The sequence below is a fragment of the Chelonoidis abingdonii genome, chromosome 6, assembly GCF_003597395.2.
Source record: "Chelonoidis abingdonii isolate Lonesome George chromosome 6, CheloAbing_2.0, whole genome shotgun sequence".
NCBI classification, from domain to species: domain Eukaryota; kingdom Metazoa; phylum Chordata; order Testudines; family Testudinidae; genus Chelonoidis; species Chelonoidis abingdonii.
The window spans coordinates 12,695,938-12,720,689 of NC_133774.1; the positions used below are offsets into that span (position 1 = coordinate 12,695,938).

The 24,752-nt window shown below is 42.4% G+C and overlaps 1 long non-coding RNA gene across 1 annotated transcript; it reads right to left on the reverse strand.

The window, feature by feature from the left end:
• Positions 1-13,252: 13,252 nt before the first annotated feature.
• LOC116818223 (uncharacterized) lies at positions 13,253-24,349 on the reverse strand. The gene is made up of 3 exons (XR_004372116.2): positions 24,260-24,349; positions 20,703-20,807; positions 13,253-13,675 (listed from the first exon to the last, which is right to left on the reverse strand). It is a non-coding gene; the product is annotated as an uncharacterized LOC116818223 (long non-coding RNA).
• Between the last annotated feature and the right edge of the window lie 403 nt (positions 24,350-24,752).

Genomic DNA, 24,752 nt, shown 5'->3' on the forward strand with positions numbered 1-24,752 from the left:
GCCTCATGCAAAGTATCAATAGAAAACTAACACCCTACTGATCATGAATAGTCTTGCGTGGTATGTGTACGGTGAACATAGAAGGGACAATGCAAATATGGAGGATATGTCTGTCATAAACAGATAGTTAAGTGTTAATGTCCCTTTTACCTGTAAAAGGTTAAGAAGCTTAGTAAACCTGGCTGACACCTGACCAGAGGACCAATCGGGGGACAAGATACTTTCAAATCTCTGTGGAGGGAAGTCTTTGTTTGTGCTGTTTTTTTTGTTCTTTGTTCGCTCTTGGGGCTAAGAGGGACCAGACATGCAACCCAGGTTTCTCCAATCTTTCTGAAACAGTCTCTCATGTTCAAAATAGTAAGTACTAGCTAGAAAAGGCAGATTAGTCTTATGTTTGTTTTCTTAACTTGTGAATGTATATTTTGCGGGAAGGGTTTTTTACCTCTGTTTGCTGTAACTTGAATCTCAGGCTGGGGCGGGGAGGTCCCTCTAGTCTATATGAGCTGAATACCCTGTAAACATTTTCCATCCTGATTTTACAGAGATAATTTTTACTTTTTCTTTCTTTAATTAAAACCTTTTTTTTAAGAACCTGATTGATTTTTTCCCCCTTGTTTAAGACCCAAGAGGATTGGGTCTGAACTCACCAGGGATTGGTGGGGGGAAAGGAGGAGGGAAGAAGGTTAATTCCTCTCTGTTTTAAGATCCAAGGAGTTTGGATCAGTGTAGCCTCTCAGGGTAAGCCAGGGAGGGGAAAGTCTGGGAGGGGGAAAGGAGGGGGGATGGTTTATTTCTCCTTGTTTTAAGACCCAAGGGGTTTTGGTCTTGGGTTCCCCAGGGAAGGTTTAGAGGGAACAAAAAGTATGCAAAACACTATATTTTGACTGGTGGCGGCGCTATCAGATCTAAGCTTGGAATTAAGCTTAGAAGTGTCCATAGAGGTCCCCACTTTTGGACGCTAAAGTTCAAACTGGAGGAAAAATACCTTGACAATTTCAAACTAAAATTTGTTTACCCAACAACTCTGGGAAGTGGGTAAACCGTTTTCTCATAGACAAAGGACAAGACAGTGCTTCCAGATAGGCATCATCAGAGTCTACTAGCAACCACATGTCAAGTGGCCATTCATTTAGATTGGAGAGGGCAGGAAGAAATCTATTTTTTGCATAATAGCAAACTCCAGGAGCGGAATATATCAGCACAGAATGTCCTTCGCCACCAGACTCCATGTCATTTTCCTCACAGCTTGAATGAACTTTATTTAGGAGGATGCATCTTCAAAAGATTCATTGGACTATAAAAGAGAGAAACAAAGAACCCTGTGTTATCTTTCACCTAGGAAAACATGGAGAACCAGCACCCTGTACTTCTGTAGTAGGTCCTGACTGAGAGACAAAGAGGGATAAATGAGAAAAAACCTCTTAAACCAAAGCGGTACATTTCTGGCTTAAGTTTTAGACTTTCCGATGCATGTTTTTCACTTTTATTTGCATGTAACCATCTTTCATTTATTTCTTTTACTTGGCCTCATTTAAAATCCTATCTCCTTTCGTTAATAATCTGGTTTTACTTTTAATCTAAATCAACCCAGTGCTGTTTGAATGGACAGCACTGTTAACTCCGGTTAAAGTGATAAGCTGTGCAGTCTATCTCTTCAGAGGGGCAAATGAGTCTTATTATTCCCCAGATGATCCAGGAAAGGGCTGAACTTTGCAGAGCAAATGGTTTGGGGAAAATTCAGGACTGGGAGGTGTTGGGGTCATCTTGTCAGGTGTAACCAAAGCTGGTGGATACCAGAATATGGCTGGGATGTAACAAGGAGATTGCTGGAATCAGAGTGCTGAGCCAGAGCTGCTGAAACGCGCAGACGCTTATGCATGCTTGTCTGCTGGCTATGGGTGTACAGGGCGAGAGTCACAGCAGCAGAGCATTTAAGGCATCCAAGGTTACAGGGCAGGTGGTGACACAACCCCTCAATGGTCTGGATTGCACCCCAGAATGTGACAGCACCAGCCTCCTTGATTTTGTTTAGATGTCTTCTGTTTCTCCAGTATAATTAACCCGAAGGGATGGCTATAGCATATGAGCTCAGTCAGCATGATATAGGGTGTTGCCTTAGGTGGTTGCCAACTACTTGCTATTTGGTATCCTTATCATAGTATTTCTTCTGTTCTAGTTTTCTCATGTGTAGTTCTTCTGTAGCTATGTAAATGCTTCAGCATTACTTGTCTTTAATTGGTTAAAGTTTCTTTAACTGTCATCTCAAGAAGCTATTAGAAACAAAGGCACTAAGGTTTTTGTCCTTCAGTCTATAAGTCTCTAAACTGGTGGTCCTCGAAAAGCATTGTTTTGTGTTGAGGAAGTCTCAATATTAAATGTGAATCCCTTGAATTTTAATATCAAGTTCTTTGCTATTTGAACTGAGTGTTCTGCTAACACATTTGATTGTGCATAATTTGATTGGATTATCCCAAGCCAAGCAAACTGCAATTTACATTGTTTTATTCCAGAGTTCCTTAATGTGTTGTGTAACCAGGGCAGGCTCTAACATTTTTTTGCCTCCCCAAGCAAAAAAAAAGCGCTGCGAGCACCATGCCGCCGAACCACCCCCCAAGCATCGCGCCGCCCAAGTCTCCATCCCCCTGAGCGTTGTGCCGCTGAAGCCCGCCCCCGCCAAGCACCATGCCGCCAAAGCCCCGCCCCCCCCAGCGCCGCCCAGCTGAACCAAAAACACCAAAAACAAACCCCGAGCACTGCCCTGTCCCAAGGTGCCGCCACAAGCACATGCTTGGTAGGCTGGTGTCTGGAACCGGCCCTGTGTGTAACAGTCCTGCTAAGAAATAATCTTTCCCATTTAATTCAAATAGATCTTTGCTAGCCTTAGATCATGGGCTATCAGGAATCTAAGGACATTTCAGTGATTCTTTTGGATTCTATTTCCCAAAATAGATTGCCATTTTCTTGGTGTTCATTGAAGCCTGGGCAGAATAGGCTAAGCCTGGCTGTATTCTTAAATTTGTCAAATAATCAGGTGGGAACTCTAGAGCATTTCTGACCTCATACTGTGTGATATTTTGACAGAATGTCCCACTATTATGTAGTAGTTTCATCTGCATATTTATTCTTAGATATCTTTTGGCCACGCGTCTGAGGTTACTCTCTCCAAATTTAGTAAGGTTGGATCATTTTGAATTTCTTGTTTGAATTGACTGGTCAAATTTTGTTTTGGGAAATAGGTGGTACTTTACTTCAAACTTCTCTTCCTGCACCTCCTTACTCTTACTATTTTATAACTGCTCTTAAAAATATTTCTGTATAAGAAACTCCTTTCACATTTAATTGATTCTTTCACAATTTCACAGTCCTTTGCTGAAGTCCAGCTGTTGCTTTTTCATGTTGTTTTGTTTAATATGGCTTTCGCAGTGTCCTAGTCTGTTGTTATCTTGACCATTTTTCCACCACAAACATTTTGTGAGACTGCTCATTACCAGAAACAATTGCCTAGGAGCTGATGGTGCAGAACATTGAACTTTCTGTGTCAAGATGAACCTGCCAAAACCCTTGGCTTTAGATGGAAAACTGAAAATACTCCTGCCTTTTGAAATCTAGACATGACTCCCTTATTTGTTCTTGCAAGGAAGATGTCTCATAGGAAACCCTCCTTTTTTTCTGTGTGGTGCCCATACATTAAACCAGTCAGATGTTTGCATTCGCTCAGTCACAGCTTATTTTACCATCTGGTCAATTTCAGCTTTTTACTTTCTCTCTGTACTAATGGGCCTTCTTAAGTGTGTATCTGTATCAATGTGATATTGCATCCTTAATGCATCCCTTTCTGTTAAACACATGATCAACATCTTTAATATTCATTGTAATGGCGTTTACCAGCCACATACTGAGCCAACGAGGAATAATGAGCTGCTATGGCCCACTCAAACCCTCCCTCTGACACCTGCTCACCCTGTCTGGTAATGAAGGGGCAGCTACAGAGGGAAGAGAACAGACCTCCTATCTTTGCTCCTTATGGAAAAGACTAGCCTAGAATCTCTGTAGAGGCTGTTGATTGCCAGAGCCCTCTGGAGGAAGGTAAGCCTGACACAGGACTATTGAATTTGTTTTGGGGACAGTTTCTGTTTTGCTACCTAAGTATTACCTAAATACTGCTGTCTGTGCCATCTGGGACAGGCCTGCAGGGCCTAATGAGATTGCTTCAGGGACCCTCCGCCCAGGAGCTGTGCAGAGAACTGCCTCAATAAACTCTGTGGAATTTTTGCATCCTACTTGAGTCTGTCTGACAGTTCATATTAGGGTACGTCTATACTACGGGATTATTCCGATTTTACATAAACTGATTTTATAAAACAGATTGTATAAAGTCGAGTGCACGTGGCCACACTAAGCACATTAATTCGGCGGTGTGCGTCCATGGTCCGAGGCTAGCGTCGATTTCCGGAGCGTTGCACTGTGGGTAGCTATTCCATAGCTATCCCATAGTTCCCGCAGTCTCCCCCGCCCCTTAGAATTCTGTGTTGAGAGCCCAGTGGCTGATGGGGCAAAAATCATTGTCGCGGGTGGTTCTGGGTAAATGTCGTCAGTCATTCCTTCCTCCAGGAAAGCAACAGCAGCCAATCATTTCGCACCTTTTTTCCCTGGATTGCCCTGGCAGACGCCATAGCACGGCAACCATGGAGCCCATTCAGCTTTTTTTCTTTTACAGTCACCATATGTGTACTGGATGCCGCGGACAGAGGCGATACTCCAGCGCTACACAGCAGCATTCATTTACTTTTGCATGATAGCAAAGACAGTTATCAGTCGTTCTGTACCGTCTGCTGCTGGTGTAAATTGGCAATGAGATGACGATTATCTGTCCTTCTGTACTGTCTGCTGCTATCATAGGTGCCCCTGGCTGAGATCGGCCAGAGGCGCAAAGGCAAAACTGGGAATGATTCCCCGAGTCAATCCCTCCTTTATGGTTTCTAAAAATAGTCAGTCCTGCCTAGAATATGGGGCAAGTGTACTAGAGAACCAGTGTCCCACAGAAATGATGAGCTACATGCCATTCACGGGGCGTGCCCCTGCAACAACCCCACCCTTTGCTTCTCTCCTCCCCCAACCTTCCTGGGATACCGTGACAGTGTCCCCCCCCAATTTGTATTATGAAGTTATAAAGAATGCAGGAATAAGAAACAATGACTTGTTAGGGAGATAAAATGAGGGGGAGGCAGCCTCCTGGGGCTATGACAGTCAGGACAGAACATTTAAAGCGAGTGCGGGGAGAGGTGAGCACAGCATCCCGCTGCTATCATAGTCCGGCAGTAACACATCTTTCTTTACACAGGAAAGGGAGGGGCTGATGGAGCTCAGCCCCAGTTGCTTCCATGAAGACGGGTACCAGCAGCTTCTGTACCATCTACTGCTGACTGACTGGGAGTCATCCTATTTTCTACCAGACACCCCTGGCTGCCTACCTGAGGACAGCCAGAAGCACTCACGGCCTATGGTGAATGACCGATATCAGGTATAATGTCCGTCTGCCACCGGGGAGGGCGGAGGAGTGGATACTGCTCTTCACTGCTGGCAGCATCGCCATCTACCAGCAGCATTCAGTGATAGCATCGAGAGTGACATTGAAGAGAAGTCAAGAAACGATTTCTTCCCTTCTCACGACGTGGTGGGGGAGAATTGACGAGCTATTCCCTGAACCTCGCCGGACAATGTGTTTGACCCTACAGGTTGGGAGCTCAGCCAAGAATGCAAATACTTTCGGAGGCTGCTGTGGACTGTGGGATAGCTGAGTCCTCAGTACCCCCTCCCCTCCCTCCATGAGCGTCCATGTTGAGTCTCTGGCTTCCCATTACGCTTGTCACGCAGCACTATGTCTAGCCGCTAGATTTTATTTCCAAACTTTGGCATTTCGTCTTCTGTAACGGAGCTTTGATAGAACAGATTTGTTTCCCCATACAGCGATCAGATCCAGTATCTCCCGTACGGTCCATGCTGGAGCTCTTTTTGGATTTGGGACTGCATTGCCACCCGTGCTGATCAGAGCTCCACGCTGGGCAAACAGGAAATGAAATTTCCCGGGCCTTTTCCTGTTTACCTGGCCACTGCATCCGAGTTCAGATTGTTGTCCAGAGTGGTCACAGTGGTGCACTGTGGGATACCGCCCGGAGGCCAATACCGTCGATTTGCGGCCACACTAACCCTAATCTGATATGTTAATATTGATTTTAGCGCTACGCCTCTCGTTGGGGAGGAGCACAGAAACCGATTTAAAGAGCCCTTTATATCGATATAAAGGGCCTCGTAGTATGGACGGGTACAACGTTAAATCGGTTTAATGCTGCTAAAATCGGTTTAAACGCGTACTGTAGACCAGGCCTTAGACCCTGAATAGTATGGTCACAGTTGTAGTTTATACTAAGGGTACCTTCATAAATAGCTTTCACAGAGTTAATAAATGATAATTTTCGTAAACAGTGTATTATTAGTCAATTGTTTGCTAGTCAGTAGGTTGCTTATAAACATCTATGACATTTTACTGATGTATTTGTAACCATCTTTATCATGTTACACATGCCTTCAACATGCTTTTAACATCTATTAATCATTTATTAATCCTTTATTACATATTTATAAATGTACCCTTAATATAAACTGTGACCTTTTTAATAATACTTTTTGCTTCCTGTAGTTCAGTAGACTGCTCTTTGATCATCTGCATTTGAAGACTGCTCTTCCTCCTAATCATACGTGGGACAATCCTATTACTCCTTGTACAAACACATCAGTGTGGTTTTGCTACATGGGCTAAATCTGTGCCTGCTGTACTAAACAAGTTTGATTTTCTGTTTTAACATTTGGCAGTCAGTCCTTTTGTACATGCTCAGTGTGATTAAGTTGCATCAACGGTGTCCAACATGGAAGGAGAGTGATGTCAGGTATGCTAAAAAGCACCCGTCTTGCAAAGTTATGTCAATTGCAGTGTCAGTGGCATTTTAAAATTATTACCCACTTCAGAATACATCCATGGGTCTCTTAATAGCCTTACAAAGTAAAACTCTAAAAGAGGTTGGTTGTGACTCTGAAAATAAATAATCAAAACATGGAGGCAGTGTCAAATGGTAACAGAGTTGAGTGCAATTTAATCACAAGTATCCTGTAAACCGATGATTAGTGACTACCCAATGTTAACATAGAAAAATAAGCTTGATTCATATAGTTGGCTCGCCTCCTGAGCACCATACACCCATAAAATACAATCCCCTTACAAATCCCACTCTGACGTACTTTGTCCTGAACCACCAAGCATGCTATTGGTGTTGTTCAAGGTGCAAAGCGTAAGCTGAGTTGCCTGCAGTGACTCAAGAGTGCAAGTACCAACCTGAGGGCAAACTATTAGGAAGCAGGGCACAAACCCCAAATTGGTTGTGAGTTCTCTACTTAGATTTCACCCACCAGTTATCAAGTGTGAACTCATCAGGCACTGCAACAGCCTTAATGTGGAGTCATAAACCTGTTGGAGTACCCCAGAGGATGATCTCAACACCCAAGAAAGCATACTTTTGTGTTGGTTCCTTAAACCAACAATCACAGCAATATTCTGTGATCCAGTCCCAAAGGACCAGTCACTTATTCCGAATCAGTTGCCCCTTAGATTTTACACCATAGACAACACTTATAGCCAATCCTATAATAAACTGCATAATGATTTATTAAATTGGAAAAGGAAATGAGTTGTTTACAAGATGAACATAGAAACACAAATGAATGACCTTTTGAAACTCAAGATTGTAATAGAAACTTCTGTAATAACCAAACTCTAACTGCCCTTTGGGTCTAACCCAGTCTTACGCCTAGAAAGCCTTGATCACCAGAGTCCAAGCAGCACAGAGATCTAGTTCCTTCTTGTTAGAAGTTTTTATTTTCCCTCTTTCCGTGTGCTGAGAACTCAGCTGACATGAGGAATCCACCTTTTGTCCTCTATAATGTCCCACAACAGTCCATCTGGTGCTGGTGGTTCTTGCCTGTTGGGCAGGACAAAGCACCTTCTGCTGGAGACCAACACTTTGCATTAGTTAATGTCTCTCTTGCCTGATGAATTACAGAGTCACAGAGGCTTACAGTGTAATTGCTCAATGACCTTACAATATGGGACACAGATTTTATAAGTGAGATCAATGCTGGCAGCAACTCACAAGCATTCAATAAAGTGTAAACATTAAACATTCTTATACTCCCAGTCCCTATTTTAACAATACCAACACACAGGTGAGCCAGACTGATTGCAGCTATGTTTTTGTCATTATTCCATTGAGACATGGGGGCCTTGGCATGAGTTAGCACCTGGTTTGCCAGCATCACAATAAGATTGCTCATTTGATAAGGTCTGCAGGATCAGGCCTTATATGAGCCATTCAGCTTTACATGCTCCAGTAATATCAGTCTTAAATGCATTCATTCCTAGGGTGCCTGGGATTAACTGAGCTTTATAACTAGCTCAGCCATGCATCATAGGGAGGACTTCAGTCAGTCTGCATTACTGCAGTCATAATGAGGCTTATATACCAAAGGTCACAAAAGTTTTGCAATTGACTTCACTAGAGTCAGGATCTCACCCCACAGTACTAGTCACACGAGATAAAGGGATAGAGTGGGAAATAGTCAGACATGTGGACAGATACTGAGTTAAAGGATGTTCTAAAAATGGCCTTCGTTTTTTCTCATATTGTGAAAAAGCCATTTGTCATGGTTTTGATATGACAGGCATTAAGCCTAGTCCCTTGAGCCCAGCATACCTCTCAAATTTGACATTCTTCCACTAGCTGGCACAAGGCTGTTTGCTTTGTCCATCAAATAACTAAAATACATATATAATATTTTTCACCTGCTTTAACTAACACCCTTCCCTTTCTCCCACACTCCTTCCACTCCTGAGTCTGGATTTCTTCAATCACTTCTCTAAATATTTGTCATGTTGAGTTTCCAGGAAGAAAAGCCTTAAACAGAACCAGAATTAGTTTAGAAATCGATTTATCTTTTATACTGTTTAGAAAGCCTTTACTGTGAGATGAACGTTTTTGTTATATATCATGCACACACTTGCACTGAGGCAGCCTTTATTTGACCTCTTAATCAATCTGAGTGCTGGTCCGGGATGGAGGGGGAGGGGAAGGAGATGCAAGATAGCTTTTATAAACGCCAAGTTGGCTCTGTTCCCCTGAACCATCTGCACTTCTCGCTATGGTCAGACTAAATGTCTGCTAATGGCCCCTTCTTCTATGATCCACTTATACATCATCTTTTTCAGTTGAAAACAAATGCTGTTATTGGGCCTGCTTTGCTTCACTGCAGCTGTGAATTGCAGGCCTGGAAAGCTGGCCAAGTAGAAGTCAGACAGCTCAGTCTTTCTCCTTAGAGGAGAGAGTCCAAAACTGCTCATTTGGCCTCATTTAGTCCTGACTTTTTATCTATAAATTTTAACATGATCCTGAGAGGGGGTATCTCGATATGATGTACTTTCCATTTCTCTTTTTCCCCTTTCTCCCTTCATAGGACAGGAGGCTTTGCTAGGTTATAGAACTAAGCCTTGACACTTGTTAATCATTCTGCAGACAGGATGATACTTGAACATTGACGTATGGCTGATAAGAATGGGGCTGGGAGCAGTTTCATGCAGGATGAGGCATTGTCAGGCCCTTAAGGCACAAATTCTTGTTGAGGTGTTGATGGTCATTAAAGGGATGTGTGTGTGTGTGTACAGCACCTTGCACAATGGGAGCCTGGTCCTGACTGAAGCCTCTCAGTGCTGATGTATTATTTATAATAAGTAGTCATTAAGTTCTAGAGCTAAATAGAAACAGTGGTTTGTGTGAGTTGCAGATGACTTAACTTATGCTTCTTTAGAATTTAAAGCTATAAGAGAACTGCCCTCATAAAACATTCCCTACTGTTGTCGTGTGGTCAAGGTCTGATGTAATGGTTTGAGACAGCTGATAGGGTTTTTTGTCCCAGTAAAAATGGGATGAATATAGGAACCTGAAATTAGGCCCCTGAGTCCATGTTTGGGCACCATACATGACCTGATTTTTCAAAAGTGTTGAACATTCAGCATTGCTCTTTGATGGCCATGAGAGCAAGTGAGTGCTCAGCACTTTTGAATGCCAAGCCGCTTATTAAGGTTCCCAAATACGGATACTGGTCCTTGTCATATGTTGGAGCTAGGACATAAAAACCAGTCATCTACCAGTATTCCTAGCTATCACACCCTTATTCTAGTATTGTTGACTACACTAGGTTTGTGAATAGCATGCTACAACCAGTGTGTGCCAGTTCAACAAAGCCACAGCAGCATTTCATTTGTGATTCAGACTCCTAGAGTTCTCAAGCCTATGTGTGAGGACAGGGAAGAATTCAGGAACAGGAACAATCCTTTGCTACACATCACCTTGTAATCAGTTAACCTCGCAAAAAAGATTTTTTTTTCTCCTTTTCCCCTGAGCAAGGATTTTTTAGGGGAGAGATGTGACCTTTTAGTGTGTCTTATTTACTGGGCAAAAAGCCAAACACTACACTTCCATTTCAGCTGTGGGCTGATTTGGACCTTGCTAAAGACAGTGAGTTAGAGTCATCACCGGTATAACTCCACTGACTTTGTCAGTCTTACACTCCAGGAGGATTTAAAACTCAGGTTTATTTAAAAAAAATAGTCAATACCCAGACACAGTGCACCACACAGTGACAGCTTCCACCTTCTAGCAAGTTAAGTCCTTATAAGAAATGGGTGAGGAAGGGCTCATAGGCCTGTTGTAAATGAGCCTTGCTGAAGTAAGGCTCATCAGGCTTTTCTGTGGCAGGTGTGCATTTCCCGGCAGACCCCAGCCTGCAGTCATGAGCTGTTCTCCCCACAACCTCGCCCTGGAGGCCCCCAAGGCCAAGTTTCAAAATTGCTTCCTTCAATTTAATCCTGAACTCAATAGAACTAAAACAACAATAGAAATCTCAGTGGTGTAAAATGCAAAAGCAAATTGCCTGCATCGCTTAGAAGTTAGAGATCAGCCGTGTCTCTTCCTCATCGTCTGTTCTCTTGAAATTGAGGAGGCTGTTTTATATGTATAGGCAGATCTTTGCTTGCAAGAGAAATCGCACGTGCTCATGTTGCCAGGAATAATACTGTTATTTTTAATGGAAATAAGTCATTCATGACCCAAAGCTCTGAAATTGTTCCACACAATGTGCTGAATACATAAAGTCTAAGGTTTCTTTTTAATGAAATATGCTGGATTTTGTTCTACTTTTCAAAAAGATAGGAGCCATTGTGTTGAGCTCTCTTCCTTATGGAAACCCGCCTCCTGGAGCTATAAAGTGCTGACTGTAAAAATGGTGAGGCAAAATTAGCAAATATATCACAATAACATACAACTAATTGCCACCAGCGAATGGTTATGACCATGGAGGCACCAGCTCATAAGCACATTGAGTCAATCTGCTCAACACATCACTGTCTTTTGGAGTTTGGCCACTGCCAAAATTTGAATTACCATGGTTTTCCTATTGGGCTTGAAAGAAAAAGAGGCCCCAGACTAGCCCTCAGGTACGTTGCCTGAAATCCCTATATGCATGTATACACGATAGCTAGCAAACAGCAAAACAGGCCAGGTGTTTCTAGGAAGCTGCGGCTTAAGGGTTAGTTCTTCTGAAAGGTGTGCTTGAGCAGGAGCAGATAGAAATGCATTGTAGGAGAAGAGGACTAAAACCAGAAGTGCTGTGAGTTTGTACTAGATGCAGTTCCTGATCCTGCACTATAGAAGTCAATGGGAGCACAATCAAGCTCTTTGTGAGGACCTAGGCCCTGATCCTCAAAGGTATTTAGGTGCCTAATTTGATTTCTGTAGGAATTAGGTGCCTACATTCCTTTGAGGATCTGGACCCTAGTCCTTGGGCCCTGCTTTCCTTTTACTATCTAATATTCTTGTCCAAAGCTACATACTGTGGGAATGGTACTTGGAGTATATTTCAGAGTTTGTAAGGGGACTGTTCCTTCACAAATTGCCTCTAAAAGTTGAACTGGCAGGAAACCTGTTTGGTTTCCATCAGAAGATACACTGAAAATGACAGCTCCTTGCAAACCATTGTGCTTTCAACAAACCGACATGATCTGATGGAGAAAAATGTTCCAACCATTCTTTCCAGTAGGCTTGGCATTTATATCCAGCTTCCTGCAGAATACATGAGGCCATGTGGTAGTGTCAGTTATTGTAAATATTATTGTCTACCTTGAATTGCAATAACCGTGTTACTCAGCTGATCTGATACTGATTTCTTTTGTTTGTCCATTTTGCAGCTTAATTGATCCAACAGGCCACTTAGATTCCAGTAGTTTCAATTCTCCACCTCCTAGAATGAAAGCAGGAGGAGAGAAAGGGACTCGTATCTGCATAGCAGTCTACCTTTAACCTCCACTCACCCAAACCTTACTGTATGCATATAACCCAGTTATCCCATGCCCTCTTCTAGGGGGATCATTATGACTCAAAAACAGCCTTATTTTTGTAGTCCTCATTCATTCTGGTGAGCGTTTACCCTGCAAGTCACCTCATTCAAGTCCATGAGATTAAGTTCAGGAGGAAGTGTTCATCACTGCTTACGTTGCACAGTCTGACCTAAAGTCTGCATATTGCTTTGGAATATTTCAGGATGAGAGCTTTGATAGTCATGTAAAATGTCCTGCGTTGTTCAAGGTGACTACCTCCCAAACGAAACCACACATGTAGCATTTCAACATCACTGAGTGCTGAGAACGATAGTGGGAACCATTAGCTGTATTACAATAGTGCCTTGAGACCCCAGCTGTGATGGGGCACTAGCTGAATGCTCTACATGCATGTAGTAAAGACAGTTTCTGCTCCAGTGAGATTAGTCTAAATAGACAAGACAAAGGCTGGGAGAAGCAGAGAGGGGAACTGACTTGCTCAAGGTCACAGAGAAGGTCAATGGCAGAACTGGAAATTAAACCCAGGTCTCCTGGCCCCAAACTCAGTGCCTGATCCACTAGATCAGGCTATTCCCTGTATGTCTATATGATAGTGTGTATGTCCCACATGAATATATATTTCAGATTAGTACCGAGATCACTACCAAATATGGAAAATGTGGAACAGCATAGTAGGGGATCAGATACCATGTTAATGAGCTTGCTATAAAATCCTTGTTAGATGAGAGACCGACAGAATGACCTTTAAAACCATTTGGCTTTATTTTGGTGCCTTATCAGTGTGTTATTCTTAATGTCTGACTGAGCAGCTAGTTTAATGATGTTTCACTTTAGATACTAAACCAAAATATAAAATATTCAAGAGATGCATGTTCACATCACGATGGTTTGGGAGAAGTCTCTATTTTGGGGCATAAAATGCGGGGATCTGCAGCATACATTTTTGGTGACTTAATTGGTCTTCAACATCTGGTGCCAACAGCCATAGCACTTCATTCCTGTGCTCAGTATGTCTCGTTGATTGTTACAATGACTGTCCTCGGTTTAGTGAGAATCGGAGGAAGCCACTTCTATTGCTGGTCAGAACCAACCCCTGAATCCTTTCACGTCCTTCTAAACATCCTGGACTCCCTTCATGTCCTTCTGAGTGACTGGCCCTTTCAGTTCTGTCTCCTTTTACTGCAGTGGGAGAAGGCAAATTAGCAAGAATTAATGCACTTTATAAAGAGCCCAAGCATGACTCTTTGAGTTACAGCTGTATTGTGGTGTGCATTGCTCAGGGACTTTGTCTGCAGAGCACAGATCAAAGCAGAACACATCTCATGACACTGGCGGAGAATGCTGGAAAATAGCACTGATATCTCCTTTTCAGAGATTCAATTTCTACTTCCCGTCTGCACCAACTATATTCTCCCAGTAGGACTATTTGAAGGGGATGGAGAATAGGGCTATTTCCCCAACCTTGTTACTTTCTGGCCTGTAAAATCTATGTAAGTGCTCGGGACAATCAATTAATAGCTTTTCCAGGGAGCTTTATCCTTTGTGCAACCATGAAGTCAAAAGTTGACATCTTTCCTTTTATTTTAAGGGTACCACCTATGGGCTTGGTCCCATGCTCTTCTTACCCACAACACTTCCCTTGACTTAAAGGGGATGGTGAACAACACAGGAAAAGAGCACTTAGTAGTAGTATGTTTGAATCGGGCATCTGACAAGTAGCTAATGAGACCTGGATGGACCAAGTTTGAGAAAGTGGATCCTCTTGCACACTGGGTAATGCAGATTCTAACCTGAGGTACACCTGCCTATTGATGAAGTCACCTTGATATTGTAACATCAGAGGTATTTGAAGGAATGAGGCAAGGCTTCGTTATCTAAAAATCCAACCAACTTTTAATACAGCCAAAGCCCTCACACACTGCAGCACCTGCCTCCATTAGAACTGGCAACAGGAAGCTCCACCTATCGAAAGGACAATTTGGACTTGTCTATACTTCCCCGCAGTTCATACTATGGGGGTGTGAATAGCCGAGCACACCAAATTGCAACTCTAATTCCCCTGTGTGAACCTTTGATCACAAATGAAAAGTTTCTTAGTTTGTGTCATTGTAGTCCTCTTCAAACAGGACTGCATTAATGTCAAATAGGAACCTTTAAGTTCACAACTGCAGCATTCACACAGGGGAATTACAGCACAACGCTTTTGTGTGCATTGTTATTCATACCCTTGTAGTACGAACTTCAAGGCAATGTGCCCTAGTCCCTTAGTCTCTCTCAAACCACACCCACCTACAACCCAGTTAATCATAAAACTGGAAAGGACCTCAAGAGGTCATCTAGTCCAGTCCCCTGCACTCTTAGCAGGACTAAGTATTACCTAGACCATCCCTGACAGGTGTTTGTCCAACGTGCTCTTAAAAATCCCCAGTGAGGGAGATTCCACAAGCGCCCTAGGCAATTTATTCCAGTGCTTAACCACTCTCACAGTCAGGAAGTTTTTCCTAATGTCCAACCTAATGTCCCAGGCTTCAATTTAAACCCATTGCTTCTTGTCCTATCCTCAGAGGTTAGCAGCAACAATTCTTCTCCCTCCTCCTTGTAATAACCTTTTACATATTTGAAAACTGTTATCATGTCCCCTCTCAGTCTTTTCTTTTCCAGACGAAACAAACGCAATTTTTTCAATCTTCCCATATAGGTCATGTTTTCTAGACCTCTACTCATTTTTGTTGCTCTTCTCTGGACTAATGAGGAGGGGACAATATTACAATATTTTTCATCATTCTGTTCTAGATAGGTTTTTATACCATGCTCATCACTGTAGTATCTGAGCATCTTCCAGTAGTGCATTAAGTAACAGGACTAACATCTGTCATATGGTATTTATTCTTATCCTCTCACGTGGGAAGGAAAGTTGTGCAGTGGAGTGTGATCCAAAAGTAGAACATTGGAATATTATGCTTTAGTGTCTGAAGAGTTTTTTGATTGGTGCAGTATTTTCTCAGCAGAAGGAACTATGGGCCTTAACCAAAGCACATTCTCCATTGACTACAAACTCCTGTTCAAGTCAGTAGGTTTTAGATTACATCCTATTCCCTTGTGCTGATACCTATATACTGAAGTGAAAGGTACTTATGTGAATTGTATCACAAACTTGACCCATTGTCTGTGATTACTTATGGTAGGGAGTCATGAATGCAAGTAATCGTGTGGCTATTTTGATTCCAAATCATATGTAGTGTTGGCTGCAGAAATCTTAAGACTTTGTTAAGCAATGTGATGCTGTATTAATCAGCTTCAGTTTCACATTTTATAAACCATTATTTAACCATGCTCTTGATATGAAGAGCTCTGAAAACATGATGGTCTAAATTCTCTTCTGGCCCAACACCACTGGTAGAGTTAAACTGGCAGAAAATGTAGGCTGTTATCTGAAGCCTTGATTACACTGGTATCCAGACTGCACTAGCTGTAGTTGTGTTGTAATCTTCTTAGCATATGCGCAACAAGTTTCAAGTGGCAAGTGACCAGGATTCATCACCGAATTTGGTCTGCTGGTTGAATCATTAGCTTCCCTAGCCCAGGCCAGGTACTGACAGGGCGTGCAACATGAACATTCATCCATTCCCCCCACCCCAGCCCCGTGCTGTAATGATAATAGGGCAGAGGAGGAAGGTCTGCAAATATTTTCCCCAACTTTGAAAGCAAATTTTAATTCAAACGCATGCCCAACCTTTTCATGTCCACATTCTGACATCTGAACTTTGTTACAATGAACACTTGTAAATGTTAAGATCAAATGATTGCATGTTCCTGCCGCAAATTGCAAAATGAGTCTTTGATAATATTCTTTGAAATGTGGAACTGAATTAATTCAGTGCAAAAGCCCATCCAGTTAGGGAATAGAAACAATTCCACGTGACTTATGGAATGAGCCAACACCAAGTAATCAGGCTCTAGGCGGGTGAAATCTACGTTTCCCTACCCAAGATGCAGGGCAGCAGTTCCACTTCCTCAGCATGTGGGTTGAGTAACTGCCTTATCCCATTTGTGTTTCGAGTTGTGACCCCAAAGGGTACAGCTACAGGGACACTCAGAGAAATGGGTTATGTTTGGAACCATCTCTGGATGGCACCCCCATTATTATAGCATCCGATCCCTGAGGTCCCTTCCAACCCTGTTATTCTATGACAAACATCTGAACGTTTATCCTCTCAACAACCCTGTGAAGGTGAAAGGTGCTGTAGACGGGCACAAGGAGACTAAATGACTTGCCCACAGGAATTCTGTAATTCCTCTGATTACAGTCCATCTACTCCAGCTCAGATTCAAAACTGGTGATTTGGCATAGATGAAACCTTTGTCCCAATACTGACAATAGAGAAATGATACTCTACTTAAAACAAAATCAAGGAGTCACAGTCTCTGACCTACTCGCTAGTTTCTAAAATACATGAACACTTTATTCTTCTACCTCAGCTGAATGCAACTGCTTTGTCAGGACCAACTCCTGCTCCACTGAGGTCACTGGCAAAACTTCCACTGGCTTTGGTCTGCTGAAAACAAATGTATTCCTGTTCATGGGCAAAATTCTTCTCACAGAGCTGCTTGTTGGTGGTCTACAGTAAGGTGACCTTGTTCTGTGGTTCCCGTCAGTTCTCACAAATGTAGTGGGGTCAGGCCAGTACAAAACTTGGAGGGGGAATATTGCAAAGAATAACTTGGGTGAGGAATGACCCCATAACAATATTATACGCAACATTAGGTCCAGGATTAAGCATGTGAAAGCTGAGGACAAAGCGGTCTCCCCCTAAATTCCAACCATGCTACCCCAAAAAAGAGAGAGCTAATAAAACCTAAAGAATTAGTCCCTAGCCCAAGTAGAGTTTTTACCCAAGAGGCAGAGACTCCATGAAGCACCCTGGGGACTTCACTGTTGCTAATGATTTTATGTGAGAGGCACTCCGGTACTGCAGTCATGGGCAGCAATAGAAAACCCTGAAATATAGATAAAAGGGATGTCAAGTAATTACATTCACCTACCTTGATTTTCCCACAGTTTCATTTGTATACAGTATTATTCAACACTTTCTTTCTTAAACAATCGTGTAGTGTTAGAGTGAATCCATCATAACAAGAAATAATTCAATTATACGCTTTCTACCCAAAGAGTGAACTAGAACATGACAATAATTTGGAATTAAAAGGGGAGCATTTTAATTAAATTGTGTACTTTCGTTTCTCTGAGCTTACTCTCTTTGTCACTTAGTTCTCTCTGGTAATAGTTCATAGTGGATTAAGTCTTGCCAAAGTGATATATTCTCAGAAATACCTAGATATTCAGATTCTGAATGTTTCACTAGTTTAACGAGATGGTGTTGAAGTCTGGGGAGTCAGCTTTTCTGAACCTATGTAGCCTGAAGTTTTAACATGTTGAGGTCTTCATGCTCTAATCAATTAAATGAGGTGGGAAATGGGAGAAAAGCAAATTACATGTTGTACAAACTGACTAAGAATTACTTTGCAGAATATTAGCAATGAAAAGTGTTTAAAAAGTTTCACCAAGCCACATTTACTGTCTTCCTGTGACACTTCACATAAATCCCCAGGATTGTCAGAGTATTTACATCACTGTTTGCAGTGTAGTTATAGCCATGTTGGTCCCAGGCTATTAGAAAGATAAGGTGGGTGAAGTAGTATCTTTTTTGGGATCCACTTCTGGTGGTGGAAGAGCACCTCAAAAGTTCATCTCTCTCAACAACCGAAGTTGGTCCAATATTACCTCGCCCACCTTGTCTCTCTTGTAGAATTTACAGTAATATATTTTGTCTCCTTTGTTTCTGGGAGTACTGGATTCTATTCCAAACTGTCTCACTCATGTTGTGGCATTGTAGGTAGGACAGTTGGCCGTTTGGAGGAGAATAGTGACATTTACCTACCTATCATGATGATTAGAGATAACCTTGAAAGCCTCCAATCCATATTTTATCACCAAAGTACTGTGTATACCAGAAAATACAAACATCTTAAAGCAAACCATCTTCAAAAACTCTTGAAAACATGTTTTCCTAGTGATTTTTTACACACAGTGAGACTTTTTTCCTTAGCTGTGGTCAGTATGGTCCAGTCAAGTTGTAGTGCTCTGTCATAGCTTTGTATGATAGGATTAAGACTTTAGAGACATACCAGTCTATATAGGCACCAACTCCGTGGGTGCTCCAGGACAGGAGCAAAAGATAGTGGGTACTCAGCACCCACCAGCCACAGCTTTTGGCCGTGCTGTTTGGTGGCTCGGGGAGGGTGGAGAGCAGCGAGTGGGGGCAGGTGGGAGCCTTGGGGAGGAGGTGGAGCAAGGGCAGGGTCTTGGGGGGAAGGGAGGGAGTGGGCGCAGGGCCTTGGGTGGAGTGGGGATTGTAACACCCCCAGGGAAAAATAATAGTGACCACCTCTGCCAGTATAGGTCAACTTTTTCAAACTTGAGTGCCAAAAGTGAGACCTTTCAATCCGCATTTAGGCACCTAAACAAGTGACCAACTTTCAAAGGTCCTGTGCACCCACAACACCCTGTACTGAGGTGCCCAGATATGGATATAAATGTCTCACTTTAGGCACCCAGGTTTGAAAACTTTGCCCAGGCTGCTCTCAAACTGAATCTTAAACAATAAATATAGTCCCCAGTAGATTCTTGAGCTCTGTGCTGTACAGACACCGTCAAAGAGCCCTGAGGAATTTACAATCTAATAGTGCATCAGTGGGTGTTGGCCATCTATCCAAACGGAGGTTTGTAGCTATTACTATGCCACTGCTCCTTTACCACATATATTGTATACTGCAGCCAGAAGGTGTAAATCTATTCATTAGAACAGAGGAAAGATGAATGAATTAAACTCAAACCTTGATTCACTTCCAGTCCCTGCCATCCAAATTCTGGCATTCACACAGCCCTAACCATAAAGGCAAGTTCTCTCCATTGGTTCCTTTAATTTCAAATTGTATTGATGAGGTTTTGGAAATTCATGAGGTTTGTCACATGTCTGTTCCATTCCCATTAATCATACCCAGTTGGTTTTTCTCCCAGTATGTCAAAAAATCAGAGTTTAACACACACACACAAAACAGCCCTGGGTTTTATATGCTCCTAACAAAATGAGGTTGAAATAAACATAATCTGATGAGTGGAATCCTTCTTGAGCACATTCTATGATGAATCAGGGCTTCCTGCCTTCACTCTGGTTTCCTCTTGGCCCCCTCTTGCTTTCCAATCACCTCTTGCTAATAGAGCTAGTTGTCAGACACCTTTAAAAAAAGAGACACCCATTGATACAGACAGCATCTTCCCCATGGCCAAATAACATAGGAAGCACTGTTGAAAGCTCCAGAGTGCAGTATGCTTGACAGGAATTCTTCACACAATATGGTAACAGACAAACACGCAAGGAGAACAACAGACTGTTACTGTGTTCAAAGAAAGCTTGATGATTTAAAAAGCATGGGTGGGGACTGACAAATTACACACCAGGGCTGGGAGTAACGATAAACTATCTTGATCAAATATACTCAGTGTTATCAGAATATGAAATGAGTCCTTTTGCGGAGGATGTATATTTTTATTTTTAAAGCTCTGTTATTTTGCTGTTCTTTGCTTGCATCTGTTAAATGCTGGAATGTCTGCAGGGATGTTTTGAAAAGCTGCACAATGTCAATTAAATTTGCCGAGCAGTATATCTTTTTGGAGTACGTGTGACCTTTTCTGTTTGTCATTTCCTGGGCACCACACCAAGTGATCCTCTTAGGATGCTAGCTTTGTGGAGCAGGCCCTGAGCAGCAGGGCTGCAGGAACTGCAGGTTTCTGGGATCGCTGCCAATCTCCAGATAATTGCCATCAGCAGGAAAGAGCTAGAAAAGCTTGGCTGAGTCCATCTTTTACAGATTGACCCCTTTCTGCCACTGTGGAATCACAGTCAGAGAGAAACACATCTCCAAAAAGAGAGACAGAGAAGGGAAGAAAACAATGATTATGGCAGGAAAGCTACATCTGCTCCAAACAAGGGTGACTGGGAGGTTATACGTACCGCTTCAGCCTCACTGATAATTTTAGCATTGCCTGTGTTAAGACAGACAAACCTGAGAATGAAGAGTTAATGTTTAGCTCTGTAATAATGAATTTCTATAAAACCCGAGCCAAAGAGAGGGGAGTTTTAAGTACCTGTTATTTCCCGACAGATGGATTAAATAAAATCTTCACATATATATGGAAAGAGATGTCAGGTGCTGGGTTGGGAGAATGGGGAGGGGTCATGTGGCACAAGGTCTGGGGGCAATAGAGGGAGAAATTTAAGGATCAGAGAGATCCCCACTCCTGATCTTATCGGGGAGCTGAATGTGCAAAACTAAGGGATAGGGTGAGCACTTGTCCCTTATTTTAAGGGACCATCCCTTACTTCATTGATTTCCCACACACACCCCTATTTAAAGATGTATTAAAATCAGTAATAAGTACCATTTTTAAATTTAAATTGAAACTTATGAAAATTGCATTGGATGCTTGAGGGAAGTAGGAATATACACTTGAGAGAAAAATACATGGTATGCTAAAGGAAATGGTGTTTCCATAAACTGACCCTTAAAATAAAGCATAGTCCCTTATTTTTCATGTGGCTTTCCCTTATTTCCATCCAACAAAGGTTGCTTAACAGAGCAGTGGTGGACTGGGGTGGGGCCAGGCAGCAGAATATGGAACAGACTTTTAATCCACAATAATCTCCTTCTCCCTGCCTCCTCCCTATGCAGATTTTAAGGCGCACTGGCTATCTTTGGTCCCTTGGTGTCTCCCGGGTCTTTCTGCCCTAAAAATAGGGCTAATGTGCTGCAAAGGACATAAGGTATCTGCTATAAAACCTTGCACTCCCTCTAAGGGATCTGATTATGCTTTCGAATGCTATGAAGGGAAATCTGGAGCAAACGTCAAGAGGTTTGGAGAAGCAACCTGAGGCTTGTCTCAGCCTCTTGCTTGAGTCACTGGTCAATGGGACACTATAAAGGGAACATCTACACTGCTATGTTTAGCCCTGCAAGTCCCAGCCCAATTGACTCTAAGACTCAGCCCTGCGTTTTTCTTGGCAGTGTGGACATACTCTGTGTGACAGAGGGTTACAACGGCGCAGTTCTCTTTGCAGGATCAGGGCCCTAGCCTGGAAACTTCATACGCAGAACTTGTGGAGAGTTACCAAGTGCATTTTGGGTGGAGAGGGCACTGAAATGGTTTCCAAACTCGGAGCAAATTCAACTAATCATTTCAGACTAAATGAAACATTTGGGGAGGAAAATTTGAAAAAGTCCAAACAGTTTGTTTCTACCATTCTGAAACAAAACACTTCATTTTGAAATGACATTTTTGTTTTGAGGGAAAAAAATGAGGGAGAGATGAAAACACCCCAAAACTAAATTAAACACAAACCTGGAAACAAATTATTTTGCTTTCAGGTTTTCTCTTCATTTCATGTGTCTCTTGATCTGAACCAAAATGTTTCTGTTTCTTTTGTTTCAGAAAGACAAATTTAAAAAAATCAGTTTTAGTTTGAAACAAATCAAAAATTTGTTTGGATTTTTTTACTTAGTGCCCCCATGGAAAATGCAGTTATATTCGCTCAGCTTTGCTCACAAGCATAAGCTTTTCTAAGGAATTTCCCACGCCAGAGCTGTGGGTCACAGACTGTTTTGATGACTCTGGACTGTCTTGCCATGTTTCAACACACCTGGTTCTGGTAGCAGCCTAAACCTAGATCTGGATTTTAAGCCGTGGAACCAGACAGTCCCAAACTTTGAAAGATGGCGGCAACCAAAATCCAGATCCAAATCTACCCGGTGGGAGAGACAAAGTCTTCCTTCCACCACACTTGAGTGTCCCAAGTAATAGGTCAGGTGGAATTGCAGAGTGTGTGCTTTGATCACCCCTGAGAGCACACAGCTCTATTTACCCACCACCCACTGGAGTTCAGTTCCCACGGGAAGAAGTGGGCTGCAACACACACACACCCAAATGGGTGCAAAAGTGGGTGAACCCAGGAAGCTCTGAGAGATACAGCTCGCGGTGCTCCCTCTGGGAAGGAATCCCTTTCAATGCTAAGTTGTTTGATAACTATGTAAAGCTAAAGTAACACTCAGGAAAAGGTCACTGTAATGGAGCACACAAGCCTGCAGGCAAGGCAGGAAGGGGTTAATGGGCTACTGAAGGGCCATTTAGTCCAAACTGAGACACCTGGAGCAGGAGCCAGAGTGCAAGGAAGAAAGTACAAAGAGCTCTGCTCTGTCAGAGGGGGAACAGTCAAAGAGAGAGGGAGCAGACCAGAAGAGGGTATACCCCAATCTGGAGAGTCACAGGGAACCTCTCAAAGGGAGAGAGTCCCAAGGAGTCCAAACCAAGAAATGCTTGGGTGCTACCAGGGCCCTGGTAAGTCCTGAAACCTAGTGGAAATGCTTCTGGGGTGGCTGAGGAAATCCAGTGTTGTGCTTCAAATGTGCCAAGCCTGGGAGTATCAGCTGAGAATCCTAGAAATGCAGGACTGGAAGGGACCTTGGTAAGTCATCTAGTCCAGTCCCCTGGACCCAGGACTAATTATTATCTAGACCATCCCTGACCATTGTTTGGAGGTTTTTAAGAACAGGTTAGAAAATGACAGAGATTCCACAACCTCCCTAGGTAACTTTTATCAGTGCTTAGCTACCCTGACGTTTTTCCTAATATCTCACCTAATTCTCCCTTGCTGCAATTTAAGCCCATTACTTCTTGTCTTGTCCTCAGAGATAAGGAAGAACAATTTATCGCCCTCTCCCTTATAACAACCTTTTATGTACTTGAAGATTGTTATCATATCCCTCCTGAGCCTTTCTTCACCAGACTAAACAAACCCATTTTTTCCCCAAATTTTCCTCATAGGTCATATTTTCTAGACCGTTAACCATTTTTGTTGCTCTCCTCTGGACTTTCTTCAATTAGTCCATATCTTTCCTGAAATAAGGTGCCTAGAACTAGACACAATACTCCAGTTGAGGCTTCTTCAGGGCTGAGTAGAGTGGAAGAATTACTACTTGAGTCTTGCTTACAACTCTCCTTCCAATACATCCCAGAATGTTGTTTGCTTTTTTTGCAACAGTATTATGTTGACTCTCCTTTAGCTTTTGACACTCAGATCTCTTTCTTCAGTACTCCTTCCTAGGCAGTTGTCAGGGTTCCCTCCCCACTCTGAACTCTGGGGTACAGATGAGGGGACCCACATGAAAGACTCCTAAGTTTATTTCTACCAGTTTAGGTTAAAAACTTCCTGAAGGCACAATTTTTTCCTTGTCCTTGGACGGTATTGCTGCCACCACCAAGTGAGTTATACAACAATTCAGGAAAAGGACCACTTGGAGTTCCTAATTTCCCAAAATATCCCCCCAAAGCCCTTCATCTCCTTTCCTGGGGAGGCTTGAGAATAAAATACTAACCAGATAGGTTAACAAAGTGAGCACAGACCAGACCCTTGCGTTTTTAGGACACTTAAAAGCAGAACTTTATAATAAAGAATAAAGTAAATGAAGCACCTCTGTAAAATCAGGATGGAAGGTAATTTTACAGGGTAATAAGATTTTAAACACTAGAGGGTTCCCTCTAGGCTCAACTTCAAAGTTACAAAAAACAGGAATAAACCTCCCTCTTAGCATAGGGAAAATTCACAAGCTAAAATAGAACATAAGCTAACGCATTTCCTTGCTATTACTTACAATTTTTGTAAACTTGGATGCTTATTTCAGGTGGGGTTTTAGGAGATGGTTTTTCCTGTCCTGGTCCCTCTCTGTCCTGGAGAGAACAACAAAGAGAGCACAAACAAAAACCTCCCCTCATAGATTTGAAAGTATTTTCTTTCCTTATTGGTCCTTTTGGTCATGTGCCAACCAGGTTATTTGAGCTTCTTAGCCCCTTAAAGGTAAAGAAGGGATTTGATGCTACCCTTAGCTGTATGTTTATGACAGCAGTCATTTCCCATTTTGTATGTGTGCAACTGATTATTCCTTCCTAAGCGTAGTACTTTGCATTGTTCCTTATTGAATTTCATCCTATATATTTTGGACCATTTCTCTAATTTGTCAAGATCATTTTGAATAATGACCCTGTTCTCTAAAACACTTGCAACTACAAACTTTGTACGTGCACTCTCTATGTCATTATCCAAATCATTTTTGAAGATATTGAATAGAACCAGACCCAGGACAGATC